General features: G+C 38.2%; 1 pseudogene; it reads right to left on the minus strand.

Annotated features, from left to right (window-relative positions):
• Positions 1-14,625: 14,625 nt before the first annotated feature.
• Positions 14,626-17,295, minus strand: LOC132357201 (52 kDa repressor of the inhibitor of the protein kinase-like; annotated as a pseudogene).
• Between the last annotated feature and the right edge of the window lie 3,909 nt (positions 17,296-21,204).

Below are 21,204 nucleotides of genomic sequence, written 5' to 3' on the forward strand. Positions count from 1 at the left end.
AAAGTTGTATTGAATAGAAACAGCAATACTTTTTATCCCAGAAAAAGTACTGATGGTAGTTAATAAATAAGAATTATATTCTCATTTTCAGTAATCAGAAAAATAGCTTGAATAGAACAGATGAATGGTTTTCCACAGCTGAATAAAAATCAAAATAATTAACATAGTGTTATAAAAGTTCACTTCAGAAGCTAGCTATTTTTAGGGCTCTGTCCTTGCAATTAATTATCCCAAGATATCCTACAAAAATAAATAAATAGAAGAATGAATGAAAACTGCCATGAACAGCTCCAACTACTTATTCTGAATAAGAATGAAAGATGCATGGGCTTGGGGCTTCCCTGGTGGCACAGTGGTTAAGAATCCGCCTGCCAATGCAGGGGACACGGGTTCGAGCCCTGGTCCTGGAAGATCCCGCATGCCGCAGAGCAACTAAGCCCAACTGCCACAATTACTGAGCCTGCGCTCTAGAGCTCGTGAGCCACAACTACTGAGGCCTGCATGCCCAGAGCCGGTGCTCCACAACAAGAGAAGCCACCACAATGAGAAGCCAGCGCACCACAATGAAGAGTAACCCCTGCTCGCTGCAACTAGAGAAAACCCGTGCACAGCAACAAAGACCTAATGCAGCCAAAAATAAATAAAATAAAATAAATTAAAAAGATGCATGGGCTTGGAAAAACAAAGTGAGAAACAGACCAAAATATTATTCAAGCCACTGTCTACATAAAGCATACCAGCAAAGTGTACAAACCACAAAGCTATGTCTTGAAGAGCAGGGATTCCCTACATTAAAAACATCGTCAGGAAGTCCTGGCTAATTGAAAAATGTAAAAGAATTCTTTGCAACAACCTGAAAAGAATTGAGTAAAATCTGTTGTCACAGAAAGCATAGAGTTCATTAATTCCCCATCTCCTGAAGGTAGAAGTCAATTGACTGTAAACAGGTCTTCCAAGCTTAAAGATTTATTATTTACCTACTTCTTCTAAATAGCTTAGCATCGTTAAACAGAGTAACAAGGCACAAAATTCAAGACTAAATTAGGTCATATAAACAGTATTCTTCTGGATATTGGTTCAAATAAATACACATCAATCAAATAAGTACCAAAAATAGGGGTATGACCCTGAATCTATCAATGAAGTGACATTTTTTAAATACTGTCATCAACCAACAAGAGAGCAGAATGTTCCAGTTCAGAACAGCCGCTCTAATGCTAAAATGGATTTTGGACACATTGCACGTTGCAGGTTTCTTTGGAGAAACGTGACCAGGTAGAAAACCTTTGAAAACACAAATTTTAATTATGTTGCTGTGGGAAATTCTGGATTCTATAGCCATAGATGGAAACCAAAGTATGATCTAGAAATGCATTTCCAGATGTTTGCTGACCATCTCCACTTGTGTGTCCTAAATGTATCTTTAATTTAGTATGCCCAGACTGGACTCACTGTTTCTCCCCTCAGAGCAAACAAACGAAGAAAATTTTAAAACAAATGGCTCAGGACTTCCTTGGTGGTGCAGTGGTTAAGAATCCACCTGCCAATGCAGGGGACATGGGTTCAATCCCTTGTCTGGGAAGATCCCACATGCCGTGGAGCAACTAAGCCCCTGCACCACAACTACTGAGCCTGCACTCTAGAGCCCGCGAGCCACAACTGCTGAGCCCACATGCCTAGAGCCCATGCTCTGCAACAAGAGAAGCTACCGCAATGAGAAGCCCGCACACCACAACAGAGTAGCGCCTGCTCGCCGCAACCAGAGAAAGCCCACGCGCAGCAACAAAGACCCAACACAGCCAGAAATAAATTAATTAATTAATTAAAATTTCTGCTGTACTGCAAAGTGACTCAGTTATACGTATATATACATTCTTTTAAAAAAAATTAAAAAAATAAAACAAACCGCTCTTCTCCTCCTCACTTGTTTCTTATCTGGGTGAATGGCATCCATATTCATCCAGTCACTCACACCAGACACCTGGGAGTCATGCTTGATACCTCCCTCTCTCTTGCTGCCTATATCAATCCATCACCATATGCTATTGATTCTGCCTTCAAAATAGCTCAAATTTGTCCTGTTAATGAGCATCGACCAAGTTCATCAACATCTCTGAGTTTCTCTACTGCAAAAGCCTCACAAGTAGTCTCTGTCACCCACTTCAAACCCCTCCTATTTATTCTCCGTGCAGCAACCAGTGTGATTTTTTTCCCAAAAACAAAAATTTGGTCACATCACACTGTTGCTTAAACTCTTCTCTGGTTCCCCATTGCTTTTACGGGGGGAAAAAGCCACATTATTCCAATTCCATCAACTCAAGTGACATAAAAAGTTAAAACCAGTTATAATAAAAATTAGATAATGGTGAAACCTAGAAGACACCCAAAAGAATCCATGATGTCCATGGTTGCAAAACTATATCCAAGTTAAAATGCATGGGCTTGGGGTCACCATTGACATAGCAGGTCAAATTCAGGTAATTTGAAATAGCTCATCATGTTAAACTGTGACTTGGGTAGGATCATCCATGAAGTAGAACCCAGGTCTCTGCAATTTCTGATTAAGATCCCTAATCTGTAACCATATTATAGTCACGAATTTTTGACCCTGTAACAATATTATGACCACAAATCTCTGACCAAGTAAGTACAGCCCACCAGAAATGGTCTAACTCTGCTCTCCTAGTAGGGTAAGTGATTTTGCAAACCCAGTAAGGCTGCCAGATAAAATACAGGACACCCATTTTAATTAAATCTCAGTTACTGAAGTTATTTGTTGTTCACCTGAAATTCAAACTTAACTAGGTATCATATTTTTATTAGCTAAATCTGGCAACCCTAATAGCCAATAAGATACAGAAATAGGCATATAAATATTGAAGCAAACCAAACCCTCAGTAAATAACTGTTCTCATTTTAGGAATACACTTTGGTATTATCTTGATAATCTGTGTGTTTGCAATTTAAAGTAATTGAGACATTTAATAAAAATTGACCTATTAGAGATTCTAAAATTATATTTTTAATTTGAAATGTTTAAATATCATTAAATACTGAAAGGAGTAAGAGAATTTTGTTATGTGTATATACAAAGTTTGAATGCTCATCAGAATGTAATTTAGACCATTATAACTTTGGGTTATTAAATTTATCAGCATTACTATAGGACTTAGAAACATTTTGCTTATTAGGTATGTAAGATTACCCTGTCAAGTATTTGAAATGTTTATGGGAATCAATTTATTAAATTTCCAAATGTATTTAAGGTAAAAAATTTAAGGGAAAATCTACTGAGTTAAAGAACAAGTGAAAGTGTTTTTTAAAATTTTTATACAAAAATACCAGGTTTATGAATAGAATAACAAAGCTTTACGCTGAACTTAAAGGCTTAAGGAAAAACTTGATTTTAAACTTAGAGTTTTAATTAGTGAATATTAATGTAATCACAGCTATGTGTAGCTTCACTGTCTACCCCAGTCACACTGGCCTTCTTTCAGGCTTCTCTAGACAGCTTCCCACCCCAGGTATTCGCCACAAGTTGTTCCCTGTCTTCCTTGAGGCTACCTATGCTCCCACCCCACCATCCCCTAATTAACTCCTTTATTGCGTTTCAGATCTCAGCTAAAACTTCCAAACTTTCTAATTAGGTCAAACCTCTCATTACACACTCCTCCAGGATAGGAATAAGAGACTATTAGCTGTTATGGTTATTATGGCTGTTGTTTTTATTTTTACCTCTTACTTTTCCTTCTTAGCACTTGTCTTAGTTATAAATTTACATTAATTTTTGCCATTAATTAGGTTCTCTTTATAAGCTCCACAAAGGTAAAGACTACATTTGTCTTTATTCACCATTTTATTCTAGGTAGATGGTAGAGTCTGCAACATACTAGCCACTCAATAAATTTTGTGGAAAGAAAAGAGAGGCAAAGGTAGGCAAGGACAGATCCTGTTCTGTTTTTTTCAGGAGGCGAACTGTGGGATTGAAAACCTGCATAAGAAGCACATCTACTCACCCCTCTCCTTTCCCTCCTTACAGACCCAGGCTTTCTCTCCCCTATATGGACAGAAGGGAAGTTTATACTCTGAAGAAATTAAACAATTTAGGGACACCAGGCTGAAAACAAAGGACTTGAGTGAAAGTCTAAATACTGAAAGGGAACTTCCCTGGCAGTTCAGTGGTTAAGGCTCCCTGCTTCCACTGCAGGGGGCACGGGTTCAATCCCTGGTGGGGGAACTGAGATCCCGCATGCCACGGTGCAGCTGAAAAAAAAATGTTAAGGCCATTAAAGAGAAAGACTGAGAAACTATTCAAGATTAAAGGAGACTAAACAAAAGTAATGAATTATCCTGAACCAGAAAAAAATTTTTTTAATAAATAAATAAATGGCAAGGAGCCCCAGCATTCCCCTTTCCCTGCTTGGCTCCAAGAATGCTGTTAGCCAAGTTTGTATCTATCACCCAGGAAGAATGGGGCACTTCTCTCTGAAGTGACAGATACTGACAGCTGGGCCCTTCATAACTCTCCTACAGTGCAGACTACCAGTCAAAACCACCACTGATAAACAAGGAGCTTATAAGTTTTTTGTGCATAGCCATTAAATACAATGAGAGCAAATCTAAAGAAAGTCTCCAACATAAAGACCAAGATAAGCAAACAACTCAGTGGAACTAGACAACCCATAAAGTAGAAAAAAACTTCAAAATATTTATAATTAATAGCCTGAGAGATTAGAAATAATTGTTGAATCTATGAAAATATTGAATCCAGGATATTTTTTTAAAAGAAAAATAACGATGATTAGAAATTAAGAGTGAGCTCTTGGAAACTTAAAGCATCCTGGCCACATTTTAAAATCCATTACAGGTGGTGAAAGATAAAGTTGAGAATATTTCCCAAAAGTAGAACTGAAGAAAAAGAGATAGAATAAAGTGAGTAAATGTAAGAAAATTAAAGAATCAGTTGAGGGGAACCAACACCCAAATAATAGAACTTTCAGAAATAGAAGACAGGAAAAACATAGGGGTAGGAAATCAAAGAAATAATACAAGAAAAATTCCCAGAACAGAAGGATATGTTTCCATATTAAGAACACCCACTTAGTGCCCAGCGTGAACTATTATACCAAGTGTTAAATCAGAATACTTTCTCAGAGATGTGAAGTACCAGAAAAAGTTATCCCCCATAAATCCTTCCAAGTTGGAAAAATTCAAACTCGGGCTCTTCCCTCCTGTGTTTCTCCTTTACTCTCACACTACTACCACACTCACACTTCTGACACCAGAAATGTGGCTTTTCCCCACACCACCAAGCAATTCTCCCACAGGAGCCCAGCATTTTACAATTCAACTCAATTCTGACACCATCCACAGGGAGATAGCAGCAGATCCCACAGGTTAAGAGCTCAGTCCCACAAGACTGCCCCCCACTTCAGATGCCAACAGCAAGTCCAGGTTGTCACCTGTGCTTCTGACTGTTTATAAACCAGAGAGTCCAAAGATTTTGGGTTCAAGTAATTTGCTAGAGCAGCTCACAGAAGTCAGAGAAACATTTTACAGTGGTTCCCCCCTTATGTGAGGGGGATATGTTCCAAGATCCCCCCAGTGGATGCCTGAAACTATGGATAGTACCGAACCCTATATATACTATGTTTTTTCTTATACATATACACCTATGATAAAGTCTATTGTGTAAAGTAGGAACAGTAAGAGATTAACAGCAATAACTGATAATAAAATAGAACAATGTACTGTAATAAAGCATAGTCTCATTGAAGCCCAGAGGAAAACTCAATGGTGGAAAGAATTTTAGAAAAAAAGACTTCTTTTTATTTTATTACTATTTTTAATTTCTGAATACAGTAGTCCCTCCTTATTCCCAGGGATGTGTTCCAAGACCCCCAGTGGATGCCTGAAACCATGGATAGTACTGAACCCTATATAGACAATGTTTTTTCCTATACATACACACCTATGATAAAGCTTAATTTATAAATTAGGCACAGTAAGAGATTAACGACAGTAACTAATAATAGTAAAATAGAACAATTACAGCAATATACTGTAATAAAAGTTATGTGAATGTGGTCTCTCTCTCTCAAAATAACTTATTGTACAAATATAATGCCTTTTCCATCTTAACTAAGTACTTACTTCACACGGTGGCCGTAACTTTTGCAGTTTGAAGTGTGACAGAAAAACTAGCATGAATTTCTCTTTTCTTCTTCACAATTTCACGGATAGAACATTTGTTCTTACTGTAGATCTTAGCAACCTCAAGCATACGATGTTTTTTCTGTCCTTCTTAAGTTGAGAACTTTCACCTTTTCACATAAAGGAAGCACTTTGTGGCTTCTCTTTGGTGTATCTGAATTGCTAACATCACTACTCTTGAGCTTTGAGGCCATTATTAAGTAAAATAAGGGTTACTTGGACACAAGGCTGTGATACCTCTACAGTTACTCTGATAATGGAGCCAGCTACTAACTGACTACGGGCAGGCGGGATACTCTGGGCGAAGGGATGATGCATGTTCTGGGCGGGACAAAGATCAATAATGCGAGATTTCATTGTGCTTCTCAGACCGGTGTGCATCTTAAAACTTATAATTGTTTACTTCTTGAATTTTTCCATTTAAGATTTTCAGACTGTGGTTGACCCCAGGTAACTGAAACCACGGAAAGTGAAACCGCTTATAAGGGTGGAGGGGACTACTGTACTTATTAGATTACCGATTTATTACAAAGGATATTAGAGGATACGAATCAACAGCCAGATGAAGAGATACTTAGGGCAACATCCAGAACAAAAGAGCTTCTATCCCAGTGGAGTTTGGGGCCCTGGCTGGGCAGCATATGGATGCATTCTTGTTCACCAAACTGGAATCTCTGTAAATCCCATTCTTTTGGGGTTTTATAGAGGCTTCATTACACAGGTGTAATTGATTCAATGATTGGCCATTGGTGATTGAACTCAATCTTCAGCCCATCTCCCCCCCAAGAGGTCGGGGGCAGGACTGAAAGTTCCAACACTCTATTCCCAGGGTTGGTTCCCCTGGCAACAAGCCCCCACCCTTTCGTGACACAGGGGCTTTCCTAAATCACCTTATTAACATAACAGAAGACACCACTGTTGTTCTCAACACTTAGGAAATTTGGGAAATTCCAAGGGTTTTAGGAGCTCTGTGCCAGAAAAAGGGGATAAAGATCAAATATAAATTTACTATTATAAATCACAACATGACACCTTCTTAGCAAGCTATTTGAAGATGGGCTGCACTAAAACAAGTAAACCAAAATTGAGTGAGAAGTGGAGTCCAGGAAAGTGGGGATCAACACAAGAAAGAGGTGAAGAAAATTCCCCCACACAATGATGAAGGAAAGCCCCCAGGACGGCAGTTGTGGAACTGGCTTAGAAAGGAACCAGTCCAGATCGGCATGAAGAAGGTCTGAGCCGGGAGATGCAGGATATGAAAGGTGGGGAGAAGAGAGGAGCAAGGGAGAGATCGGGCTGCAAGAACACCGGTCAAGGGGTTTTAGCTATATGGTAGAGAGTCTAGGGAAAATGTAGGGAGCAATATGTAAATAAAACAAAGAAACAGAAAACAAGGGAATTGTTAACTCTATGGAAAGTAAAACTGTACAATTTTTTTTGAATTTTATTTTATTTATTTTTTTATACAGTAGGTTTTTATTAGTTATCTATTTTATACATATTAGTGTATATATGTCAATCCCAATCGTATGATTTTTAATAGTCACAGTATGACTCGGCAATGCACAATAATCAAAATAATGTTTGCATAGATAATATTGAATTTATTTTTTTTATTGGAGTATAGTTGCTTTACAATATTGTGTTAGTTTCTGCTGTAGGGCAAAGTGAATCAGCTATACATATATCCCGTCTTTTTTGGATTTCTTTCCCATTTAGGTCACCATACAGCATTGAGAAGAGTTCCCTGTGCTATACAGTAGGTTCTCATTAGTTATCTATTTTATGCATAGTAGTGTATATATGTCAATCCTAATCTCCCAAATCATCCCACCTCCCCCCTTCCCCCCCGGGATCCATACGTCCATTCTCTACGTCTGTGTCTCGATTTCTGCTTTGCAAATAACTTCATCTGTATCATTTTTCTAGATTCCACATATAAGCAATATTATATGATATTTGTTTTTCTCTTTCTGACTTACTTGTCTCTAGGTCCATCCACGTCTCTGCAAATTGCACAATTTCGTTCCTTTTTATGGCTGAGTAATATTCCATTGTATATATGTACCACATCTTCTTTATCCATTCTTCTGTTGATGGACATTTAGGTTGCTTCCGTGTCCTGGCTACTGTAAATAGTGCTGCAGTGAACATTGGGGTGCATGTATCTTTTGGAATTATGGTTTTCTCTGGATATATGCCCAGGAGTGGGATTGCTGGGTCATATGGTAGTTCTAGTTTTAGTTTTTTAAGGAACCTCCATACTGTTCTCCATAGTGGCTGTATCAATTGACACTCCCACCAACAGTGTAAGAGAGTTCCCTTTTCTCCACACCCTCTCCAGCATTTATTGTTTGTAGATTTTTTTGATGATGGCCATTCTGACCGGTGTGAGGTGATACCTCATTGTAGTTTTGATTTGCATTTGTCTAATGATTAGTGATGTTGAGCATCCTTTCATGTGTTTGTTGGCAATCTGTATATCTTCTTTGGAGAAATGTCTATTTAGGCCTTCTGCCCTTTTTTTGATTGGGTTGTTTGGTTTTTTTAATATTGAGCTGCATGAGCTGTTTATATATTTTGGAGATTAATCCTTTGTCCATTGATTCATTTGCAAATATTTTCTCCCATTCTGAGGGTTGTCTTTCATCTTGTTTATGGTTTCCTTTGCTGCACATATAATATTGATTTTAAAATTATAACTAATGAGAGAATAGGGATATAGGTTTGGCGGGAGGGCATAAGAAAAATAAATCCTGTTTTCCATAGTTGCAACATAATAGCTGCATAAATGTAAAAAAAAATAAACAGATGTAGATGCAAATTGTTTAAAAAATATGGAAATGAAACTGAGTTCCCCTAAAACCCAAGTTCTCCTGCCAAGTTTAGGATTAACCTCTCTATCCAAAACTTTATTCCCTTTCTTGTCCCCTCTGACCTCAATCCTGTGTTACCTAAATTCTAACCAACCAGAATCAGATGACTACAATTGCTGTTGTCGATAACATCGTTAACATACAGACTATGGTTGTTTCTCCAGGACAAGATGAGCTGACAGACACCCCCCTGCCCCGCCCCCGTCATAGACCACCAGACCAGAGACTTGTAAAGCATAGGCATCTTGACTGCCAAAACTGCGTTTAAGAAATGTCACAAGACAATGATTAACCACAGTTTCTTGTTTCTTCCCCATTAAAGAACTCAAAGACCAACTTGGAAACTTGGAGTGGCTCTAAGGCTGTCTCCCACTCCCTTGCTTGGCACCCTACAACTAAACACTGTTCTTTACTTCATCACAACCTGGTGTCAGTAGATTGGCTTTGCTGTGCATCTGGCGAGCAAACCCAAGTTTGGTTTGGTAACAACAGAAATATATAGCAGAGCAGGAAAAAATGCTGAAAGAGATAAAAGTGGTTGCCTCTGGAGAACAGGACTGGACTGAGGCATGGGGGTAAGGGACTCGTTGTTCTTTTCAAGACTTGTAATACAATTTAGCTTTTTAAATTGTGTAATTGAATATCTGATTTTTGGAAGAATTTTGTAAAACAAACTGAGTGCCTAACACTGTGCATGACAACCTTTTACTGCATGATGAATAATGGACATGTTCCCCATTGTAGTGAGCAGCATCCACATTGACTGTTACCTCTACAACCACCTAAGGACTGTGTTTGGGAACCTGAGTTTGAATTCTAACTATGCTAGGTACTGGCTAGGAGACCTCAGGCACGGGACTTCATCTCTCTGAGCCTCAGTTTCTTCAGCTGTAAAATGGAGATAATACCACAACTCTTAAAGGGTTGTTGTGAAGAATTCATGAGTCACTAGTGAAAGCAAAAGTAATGATGCCATGTTCCTTCTTAGAAAACCTCAAAGACTCCTGTTGCCTTTGAAATGAAGTCAAACTCCTTCAAAGAACTCCACTGTCTATACTCAGCTCCCTTTTTTTTTATTGTATCTCCCACTACAATCCTACAGGCATTTTACAATCCAGCCATATCAGATTATTTGCCATTCACCAAGTGCTTTCACATATGTACCTTTTTGCTTGCTAACCCTCCACCTGGAATGCCTCCTGTCACCTCCTCTCTGATTCTCCCCACCCTGCTACCTCACTATATCCACCTGTAGCGGTCCTGCCCTTTCCTCATTGCCCAGCTCAAACCAGCCTTCTTTTTGCAGACTTCCTTAAATTTCACCAGTCCCAAGTCATTTCCCCATCCCCAATACTCCCGTTAGGCTCTGTACCTCTACTGTTACCACAGTTCTTTGTACATAACTGCTGCTTCCTCCAGACCAGTGTTTTGTAGAGTGTGGATCAGAATTACCTGGAGTTCTTGGTAGCAATTCAGACTCCAGGGCTCCACCCCAGCCCTGTGGAATCAGAAGCTCTGCAGATGAGTGCTGAAAATCTGCATTTTCACCAGCTCTCCAGGTGATTCTTAGGCTTACTTAAGTTCCAGAACATTTGCCCTACACTGAGACACCCTTCAAAAGCATCATGCCTCATACTTCTGTGGATTCTTTCTCCCTCTGTATCTGTTGCCCAGGATATAGTAATCATTCCATAAACAAATTTAAATATTAATTTAATGTGGCCACAAGGGGATCTTGGAATGGAAGTCATAAATGCAAATCCCAAGAATTTTACAACACCTTCTCCAACTTAGTTTTCAGTGAATTTTACTCTAAAGGCAAGGGAAAGCACTCAAGATCTTAAGGCTATCACAATGTATTATTCTCTCTTCTCTCCACATTTCCTAATCCACTATTAAGTTTTCAGAAGTATAAAACAAAAGGTATAGCTTTTAATTTCTACTATACTAGAAAAAGAACTCTGTGTAGCAATTCTTAATCAGAATGAGAATAATGTTAGTGCCCTTCATCCCTGCAGCTTTTAATATCTGTACACTATATTTAATCATCTGGGCCCCGTAATTTACTGACATTTAAATGATCTCAAATTAGATTTCCTGGAGCACTGTTCCAAATAAGTAACTTTTTCAGATAACGCAAGGTCTTATTAGTCGCAAATCATGCCACTGGTTGCCACTTGCAGCTTCTACACCTTCTTGAAAAATTACCCTATTTAAAGGATTTTTTTTCCATGTGGTCAGAATCTATATAACTATGTAACCATCTGAGTTTTTACATTTTAGCCAGAATAATATCAAAATAGTGTAACATAATAGAGAAGAGGCTTCTTTCTCATCCTTAGTGCAAAGCAAGTTTGAGCACTTTAAATTAAATACTTTACATTTAAGTATGTGATAATATTTTTATATTTATGCCATATTATTTTCACATATATCATTACATTTGGTCCTCAAAATATCCCTGTGAGGCTAATAGACTTGCTATGTATGCAGCTATGGTCAACTAATCTATGACAAAGGAGGCAAGGATAATACAATGGAGAAAAGACAGTCTCTTCAATAAATGGTGCTGGGAAAATTGGACAGCTACATGTAAAAGAATGAAATTAGGACACTCCCTAACACCATACACAAAAATAAACTAAAAATGGATTAAAGACCTAAATGTAAGGCCAGACACTATAAAACTCTTAGAGGAAAACATAGGCAGAACACTCTATGACATACATCACAGCAAGATCCTTTTTGACCCACTTCCTAGAGTAATGGAAATAAAAACAAAAATAAACAAATGGGATCTAACGAAACTTAAAAGCTTTTGCACAGCAAAGGAAACTATAAACAAGACGAAAAGACAGCCCTCAGAATGGGAGAAAATATTTGCAAATGAATCAACAGAGAAAGGATTAATCTCCAAAATATATAAACAGCTCATGCAGCTCAATAGTAAAAAAACAAACAAAGCAATCCAAAAATGGGCAGAAGATCTAAATAGACATTTCTCCAAAGAAGACTTACAGATGGCCAAGAGGCACATGAAAAGCTGCTCAACATCATTAATTATTAGAGAAATGCAAATCAAAACTACAATGAGTATCACCTTACACTGGTTAGAATGGGTATCATCAGAAAATCTACAAACAACAAATACTAGAGAGGGTGTGGAGAAAAAAGAACCCTCTTGTATTGTTGGTGAGAATGTAAATTGATACAGCCACTATGGAGAATGGTATGGAGACTCCTTAAAAAACTAAAAATATCACTACCATATGACCTAGCAATCCCACTACTGGGCATATACCCTGAGAAAACCATAATTCAAAAAGAGTCATGTACCACAATGTTCACTGCAGCACTATTTACAATAGCCAGGACATGGAAGCAACCTAAGTGTCCATCGACAGATGAATGGATAAAGAAGATGTGGCACATATATACAATGGAATACTACTCAGCCATAAAAAGAAACGAAACTGAGTTATTTGTAGTGAAGAGGATGGACCTAGAGTCTGTCACACAGAGTGAAGTAAGTCAGAAAGAGAAAAACAAATACCATATGTTAACACATATATATGGAATCTAAAAAAAAATTGGTTCTGAAGAAGCTAGGGGCAGGACAGGAATAAAGATGCAGACATAGAGAATGGACTTGAGGACACGAAGAGGGGGAAGGATATGTTGGGACAAAGTGAGAGAGTAGCATGGACATATATACACTACCAAATGTAAAATAGACAGCTAGTCAGAAGCAGCTGCATAGCACAGGGAGATCTGCTCCGTGCTTTGTGACCACCTAGAGGGGTGGGATAGGGAGGGTGGAGGGAGATGCAAGAGGGAGGGGATATGGGGATATATGTATACGTATGGCTTACTCACTTTGTTATACAGCAGAAACTAACACAACATTGTAAAGCAATTATACTCCAATAAAGATGTTTAAAAAAAAAAAAGACACATGCACCCCAGTGTTCATTGCAGTACTATTTACAATAGCGAGGTCATGGAAGCAACCTAAATGCCCACCGACAGATGAATGGATAAAGAAGATGTGGTGCATATATACAATGGAATATTACTCAGCCATAAAAAGGAACGAAATTGGGTCATTTGTAGAGATGTGGATGGACCTAGAAACTGTCATACAGAGTGAAGTAAATCAGAAAGAGAAAAACAAATATCGTATATTAACACATATATGTGGAATCTAGAAAAATGGTACAGATGAACCAGTTTGCAAGGCAGAAATAGAGACACAGATGTAGAGAACAAACGTATGGACACCAAGGGGGAAAAGTGGCGAGGGTTGGTGGTGGGATGAATTGGGAGATTGGGATTGACATATATACACTAATATGTATAAAATAGATAACTAATAAGAACCTGCTGTATAAAATAATAAATAAAACTAAAAAAAAAAAGAATGTATGCAGCACAAGAATAAAACATGAATGCCAGCTCAGAGGCAATGAAGTATAAAACCAGAAATTGCTTCTTAATTCCTTTGTCAATTAAAAATAAATAAAAATAAGTTAAGAGCTTGGCCTTACAGTTTTTCATTTTTTGTTTTTTTTAACAAAATTCACATTTTATTTAGGTTGAAATAAAGTATACAAAATTGATTTTCTTCACCAAAAATAACAGCAATTATTTTCTGTATTATTCCTAGATAAACCACAAAACACTTATCTTTGTAGGTTTTCTAGGTTTTGCTTGTAAATCAAGATGAGGCAGTAGATACAGTCATGGAAAAAGACAGAATAAAACAGACAAATCAGTTGTCACTATCGATGACCTCTGATCCTGTCTTGACCATGAAACAGAAGTGTTCAACATATACTTGCCAAAAAGCTTATGAAGATGTAGGCTCAATAAAGGAATGTAAACAGCAATAACCAGATGTGGAACAACAATGGCAGGCTCTTCCATTCAAACTTTAACTATAACTTGTTCCTTTAACTTCATTTGATAAAGACAAAATCTACACTGAAATCCTTGTATGGCGATCTCACACGTTTCTCTTACAGTCTGACAATTTTCTTAATGGTTCCTTACAGATTTTTAACAGCATACTAAAAACTCCTACTATTCAAAGGTCAGTCATGAGCTTCATTGTAACGTTTCATAAAATGTATTCCTTCCTCCCGTATTCCTCAAAGTTTATTTCTTCAAAGAACTGATAACTCAATACCTGACAATTGGATCCACAGTGATAAATTTTATGTCTAAAATGACTCAATTAATACAATTCCAAACTGCCATTAGCAAAGATCACACAGAGTGTAACATGGTATTTTCAGTGCTATCTTCTGGAAGAACAGTTAGGTCTCCAAAGCATGGGAGTTCAAACGGGCCATTTAAACAGGCAGGTTATCAACGACTAACGTACTCAATGGGAGGCCTACAGGTCAAGATATTCAGTGATTAAGTGGCCTACGTACACCTTACAACTTTTCTGTAAGATATTTTCAAACTTCTTACAGATTTTTTCAAATATCAAATATAAGAAAAAGCCTATTTTAAACGTCTCTTAAGTATTTCAATGGTTTGAATTATCTGTAGGAAGCTCTGACTTACTTGTATAGAGTTTGATATATGTATCCACCATTAAATCCAAATCATGTTTTACATCAAAATTTTTTTTTTTTTTTTTTTATTTTTGCTTTTATTTTATTTTATTTTTTTTTTATTTTTAAACATCTTTATTGAAGTATAATTGCCTTACAATAGTGTGTTAGCTTCTGCTTTATAACAAAGTGAATCAGTTATACATATACAATATGTTCCCATTTCTCTTCCCTCTTGCATCTCCCTCCCTCCCACCCTCCCCATCCCACCCCTCTAGGTGGTCACAAAGCACCGAGCTGATCTCCCTGTGCTATGCGGCTGCTTCCCACTAGCTATCTATTTTACATTTGGTAGTGTATATATTACATCAAAATTTATGTTAAGCAAAGCCAAGTTACTTGAATTTTGGTCTGTCAAAGTGTTCCTCAGGTATGCTTTGAGACGCTTTTGCCCATTTTCATAGCATTCATTCTCAACATTCATCACAGGAAGAATACATAGGACCTTCAGCAATGCATAAACATTAGGAAAAAACTTGATGTCTAGCAGATGAAGGGCTTCATAAATAGTGGATGGAAGTTTTATATCTTTCCCTCTGTGTTTCCACTTGATTCTCCAACACTACAGCTCAGCAGACAGCGTGTCAGGGTTAGGTAAATCACTTCTGTACATGTCAGCATGATGCTCCTCTGATGTATTAAATTTGAGCTGTTCCATGACAGAAGGTACCAGAGATAAGCATTTAAGAGCTTTGAGGTGCTGTTCTAAGAATATATCTTTCAGTTCCTGAATAATGTGTTCCACTGTTGGAACACTTAGAGTTTCTTTATAGTAACTCTCAGAGGTTAGCTGAGATTCCAGGTTACTATGCTGAGCTCTGTGAAATTTCCCTGGGAGTTTCATCTGAATACCAAGTTTGGTTGCCAAATTTGTGGCTTCCTCAAACGAAAATTCATGATAAACTTCGATATTTTCCATCACTTCATTTAGTGAATGCAGCACTGCAGTCAAACTACTGGCTGCAAAGAAGACATCAGAGGTTTGCCCCTGAAGATTTTTCCCAAAGGCTCTTGTAAAACATAGAACATTTTTAAGAACAACAATGGTAAAGATGAAATCACAATCTGTTACCACACTACAGAGTACAAATGCTCAGCCAGCTATACAGTTATTCCATCTAACATTTGTGTCACTATTTATACCATCTAAACACAAAACAAGTGCTTGTAGGAGGTCCACTAAGATTTCAAAAGCATCATGCCTGCCTGTCCACTGAGAATGGCAAATTTCCTTCAGTTCTTTGCCCCTCCCTTCATTGTTCTGAAAGAGGACAGAAATTACATTATCAAACTCTAAAAGCAGTTGTAGTGATCGATGGAAAAAAGAACAAACTTCCTCAGCTGTTCCTAATGCGACAGATACTCCCATAACAGGCACTGATTTTGCCAACCACATATTTAAGGCACAGGAAGAGCAGAGTGTGTAGGTAGCTTGGGGATATTTCCCTAAAAGTCTAGAAGCAACAAATTTCATTTTGGAAGAAAATCCACTGGACACAATGTAAGCCTGGCCATGACAGTACTCCACGTTTAATCCCCACTTCTCAGTTATCGTAGTGTGAAATTTCACAGCCAAAATTTCTGCATCAGCTTCATAAGGCAGGAAGCCCACAAATTCCTCTCTCAGGTTGTGAGCTTCGTCAACAAACCTCACCAACACAGGCAGGTGCTCTTCCCCTGCTATGTCCACCACATCGTCAGTGACGATGGAAAAGAAGTGAGAGTCTCTCACTTCCCTGAGGGTTTTTTCCCAAATGCAGTTCTCACAGATCTCTAGCATCTGTTTCTGCTGTGTTTTCGAACAGAACAATGTGTTAACTGCTGTTGCCTCAAAGCGCCTTCTCAGAACCTCTTCACCAGAATTGATCTGGCACTCCAGCAGTGCTTGAAAGTTATCAGAAGTAAAGAGACCTTCTGGGATTTCATCAGCTTCATGTCCATCCAGAGGTATGTTCTGTTTTCCCATAAAATCAAAATTTCAAATAAAGATTTTAAGTATTCTTTGTTTTCCTTCTCTTCAAAGGTTAAAGGTAAAATGTCTTCATCCTGCTCTTCACCCCCTTCTTCTGCACTGGGGTTCTGAGCATTGCTGTTTTTATTTCCTTATGGTTTGGCTCCTGTTCAGAAGTTTCATCAGTTTTTTTCTGTTTCAGTGTCGTGATTTCATCTTCACTCAATTCTTTTATTCGTTTTCTGTGTCTACTGTGTGGATTATTCAAATAGCTGGTAAGATCAAATATTGTTGGTATTGCATTATCTTGAAGAACTGTCCTATAAGGACTCTCCCAATGACTTCACAAGTATCTGCTTCAATTAGTTTTGAGAATAAAATAACCCAATCATTCTTTAGTTTTCTGATGCCTCTGCAAAATGTATAGTTCTACAGATCATAGAAGTCTCAAAGTGGCACACAATCAATAATGCTTATTTAGTTGATCAGGTGTTTTATCTTCTTAGTCTGCTCTCCTACAATTCTCCACCCACTTCTGGCATCTGGCTGGATCCCACGGGAACCTGATAAAGGCCAGGTCCAACTGCGTGCTCATCCCCGTGCAGTTGGGGGCCACGCAGAAGTTCGGCATTGTCCTCTGCACGCCAGCCGGCCCAGCCCTCCCCTCCCTGCCTCCTCAGGGCAGCCAGCCCACCCGTAGGGGCCAGAGAGGGGAGGCCTTACAGTTTTTAAAAAGACATTCTGGTCTTGTTTATGGTTTCCTTTGCTGTGCAAAAGCTTTTAAGTTTCATTAGGTCCCATTTGTTTATTTTTGTTTTTATTTCCATTTCTCTAGGAGCTGGGTCAAAAAGGATCTTGCTGTGATTTATGTCATAGCGTGTTCTGCCTATGTTTTCCTCTAAGAGTTTGATAGTGTCTGGCCTTACATTTAGGTCTTTAATCCATTTTGAGTTTATTTTTGTGTATGGTGTTAGGGAGAGTTCTAATTTCATACTTTTACATGTACCTGTTCAGTTTTCCCAGCACCACTTATTGAAGAGGCTGTCCTTTCTCCACTGTATATGCTTGCCTCCTTTATCAAAGATAAGGTGACCATATGTGCGTGGGTTTATCTCTGGGTTTTCTATCCTGTTCCATTGATCTATGTTTCTGTTTTTGTGCCAGTACCATACTGTCTTGATTACTGTAGCTTTGTAGTATAGTCTGAAGTCAGGGAGCCTGATTCCTCCAGCTCCAGTTTTCGTTCTCAAGATTGCTTTGGCTATTCAGGGTCTTTTGTGTTTCCATACAAATTGTGAAATTTTTTGTTCTAGTTCTGTGAAAAATGCCAGTGGTAGTTTGATAGGGATTGCATTGAATCTGTAGATTGCTTTGGGTAGTAGAGTCATTTTCACAATGTTGATTCTTCCAATCCAAGAACATGGTATATCTCTCCTTCTGTTTGGATCATCTTTAATTTCTTTCATCAGTGTCCTATAATTTTCTGCATACAGGTCTTTTGTCTCCTTAGGTAGGTTTATGCCTAGATATTTTATTCTTTTTGTTGCAATGGTAAATGGGAGTGTTTTCTCAACCCTCAGAATGGGAGAAAATATTTGCAAATGAAGCAACTGACAAAGGATTAATCTCCAAAATTTACAAGCAGCTCATGCAGCTCAATATCAAAAAAACAAACAACCTGATCCAAAAATGGGCAGAAGACCTAAACAGACATTTCTCCAAAGAAGATATACAGATTGCCAACAAACACATGAAAGAATGCTCAACATCATTAATCATTAGAGAAATGCAAATCAAAACTACAATGAGATATCATCTCACACTGGTCAGAATGGCCATCATCAAAAAATCTAGAAACAATAAATGCTGGAGAGGGTGTGGAGAAAAGAGAGCACTCTTGCACTGTTGGTGGGAATGTAAATTGATACAGCCACTATGGAGAACAGTATGGAGGTTCCTTAAAAAAATAAAAATAGAACTACCATACAACCCAGCAACCCCACTACTGGGCATATACCCTGAGAAAACCATAACTCAAAAAGAGTCATGTACCAAAATGTTCATTGCAGCTCTATTTACAATAGCCAGGACATGGAAGCAACCTAAGTGTCCATCATCGGATGAATGGATAAAGAAGATGTGGCACATATATACAATGGAATATTACTCAGCCATAAAAAGAAACGAAATGGAGTTATTTGTAGTGAGGTGGATGGAGTTAGAGTCTGTCATACAGAGTGAAGTAAGTCAGAAAGAGAAAAACAAATACAGTATGCTAACACATATATATGGAATCTAAGGGAAAAAAAAAAAGTCATGAAGAACCTAGTGGCAAGACGGGAATAAAGACACAGACCTACTAGAGAATGGACTTAAGGATATGGGGAGGGGGAAGGGTAAGCTGGGACAAAGTGAGAGAGTGGCATGGACTTATATACACTACCAAACGTAAAACAGGTAGCTAGTGGGAAGCAACCGCATAGCACAGGGATAGGGAAGTGGGATAGAGGGGTGGGATAGGGAGGGTGCGAGGGAGGGAGATGCAAAAGGGAAGAGATATGGGAACATATGTATAGCTATAACTGATTCACTTTGTTATAAAGCAGAAACTAACACACCATTGTAAAGCAATTATACTCCAATAAAGATGTTTAAAAAAAAAATTCTGAAGGGCCTCAGGTGTTTAACTTGAAAAGCCCAGAATTTTAATGTGAATGCTTTCTCATAGCTTCTCAGCCTACTGAAATCCTACCTAGCTTTTGGGAGTGCCTCCATAAAGGCTTCTCAGACCTTTGTTATTTCTTATTCATGGACCATTCATCCCTTCTCTGAACTTCTACAGAAGTTATAGAGCCCACACTACTTAACCTAGCTTAATAAGCAGACTGAATGGTATGACTCAAGAAAGTGTACTTTATCAGGAGTTCAAAGACATAGATTTTGGTTTGTGCCCATGTGGCCCCACTGGGCAAGTAACTCACTTACTCTGATTCCTGTCTGTTAAATGGGTATGGTAGTAATAATTCTACCTGCCTCATATGGCTGTTATGAGGGTTAAATGAGATGATTCTTACAAATGATTTTTGGAAACTCAAGGCATTTAGCAGCTGCATGCTGTCTAGTATTGAAGTTTAGTTTCATTGACATTAGCACTTTTGTCTCCCCAATGTGATTGTAAGCACCTTGAGGATAAAGATCAACTTTAAAGTTTTTTCTTATCTCCTTACAGTGCTACGTGTATAATAAATATTTAGAGCAGTTATTGTTTTTATAATTATCAATTACATTAACATAGTGCTTCATAGTTGCTAAAGCATTTTCACATACATTGTATCCATGGTGTACCTCCAGTTTTATATTGCCACAGGACTGAGATTTCGGGAGGCACAGTGACTTTCCCAAGGCCACACAGTTAGTGGAGTTGTTGGAACTATTACACAAGTCTGCAGGTTTGCAGTCTGTGGCTCTTCTCACTGTGTGATTAGACCTTTTGTAATCTGGGCACTATCAAAAAGGTACTTTAGTCTAGGTAGTTCATGCAGTTCTGGTTGTAGAAGAGATTTGACTTTGTAAACTACGTAAGTCTTCTGGGAGTGACATTATTGATTCTCTACTTTACAGCCGGTTCCATCTGCGCCTTTGACAGCGTTATTTTATCTTTCAGTATAACAGCGAGTGTAGTTAGAGTATGGCACCTGCCCAGAGTGATGCGTGGTTTGGGATTTCTCCATTTCAATGAAGCCAATTCTTAATTTTCGAAATTGTGGATTGTCCAGGGTCTCTGTTGGGCTGGTCTTTTCCCTTTCTGCTATGGCCCATTTTTTGTACATGTCATGGTGAGCTAGAATTCTGATCAGAAGGAAACCCAGCAAGGGGAAGAGAGGGTGACCAATTTCAGTCCTAAAATGTGATACTTTTTCATCACTCTGCACAAAATGTTTTAGAGAAGAGGTCGAAGTTATTGGACAAGCACTCATTTTAAAATTATCTGGGTATTTTCCCCCTCCACGTTCTCCTGGTCCTAATTTAGTACTGACTGTGCCATCCAAATTAATCCCAAACAAAAATAAACAGTCAATGTATCATTGTATTCCAATTATTATAATTAAAACCTGAATTTGGGTCAAAATGTGCTCTTTAAATCACCTAGAGTTTGACTAGGAATGATGGTAATGGTGATGCAGTGGGCTACTGACAAGACCTTCACAAATTCTCATCAATTTCTGTAGTGATTTTGACATTTCATCAAAGCTCAGGAGGGAATTGAGCAATTATTTATTTGATTTTAAAAATCACAGGGTGTCAGAATGTACTCAAGTGACTACAAATGAAATGCTTTAAAAAAGAAGAACTGCAGTGGGTGCATCACAACTGAAATTAGAGCAAGTGTCAGTATGTCAGCTGCAAACTGACAGGTCTTGCACAAGGCACTTAAGGTTAATGAGTGATATTTAATTTGGCCAGAGTGATCAAAAAACTTCAAAGATGTGAAGTCATCTTAGAAAAGGGCTACTTAAAGTAAGAGTCTAGAGGAAGCTGA

The sequence above is a fragment of the Balaenoptera ricei genome, chromosome X (genome assembly GCF_028023285.1).
Source record: "Balaenoptera ricei isolate mBalRic1 chromosome X, mBalRic1.hap2, whole genome shotgun sequence".
Lineage (NCBI taxonomy): Eukaryota > Metazoa > Chordata > Mammalia > Artiodactyla > Balaenopteridae > Balaenoptera > Balaenoptera ricei.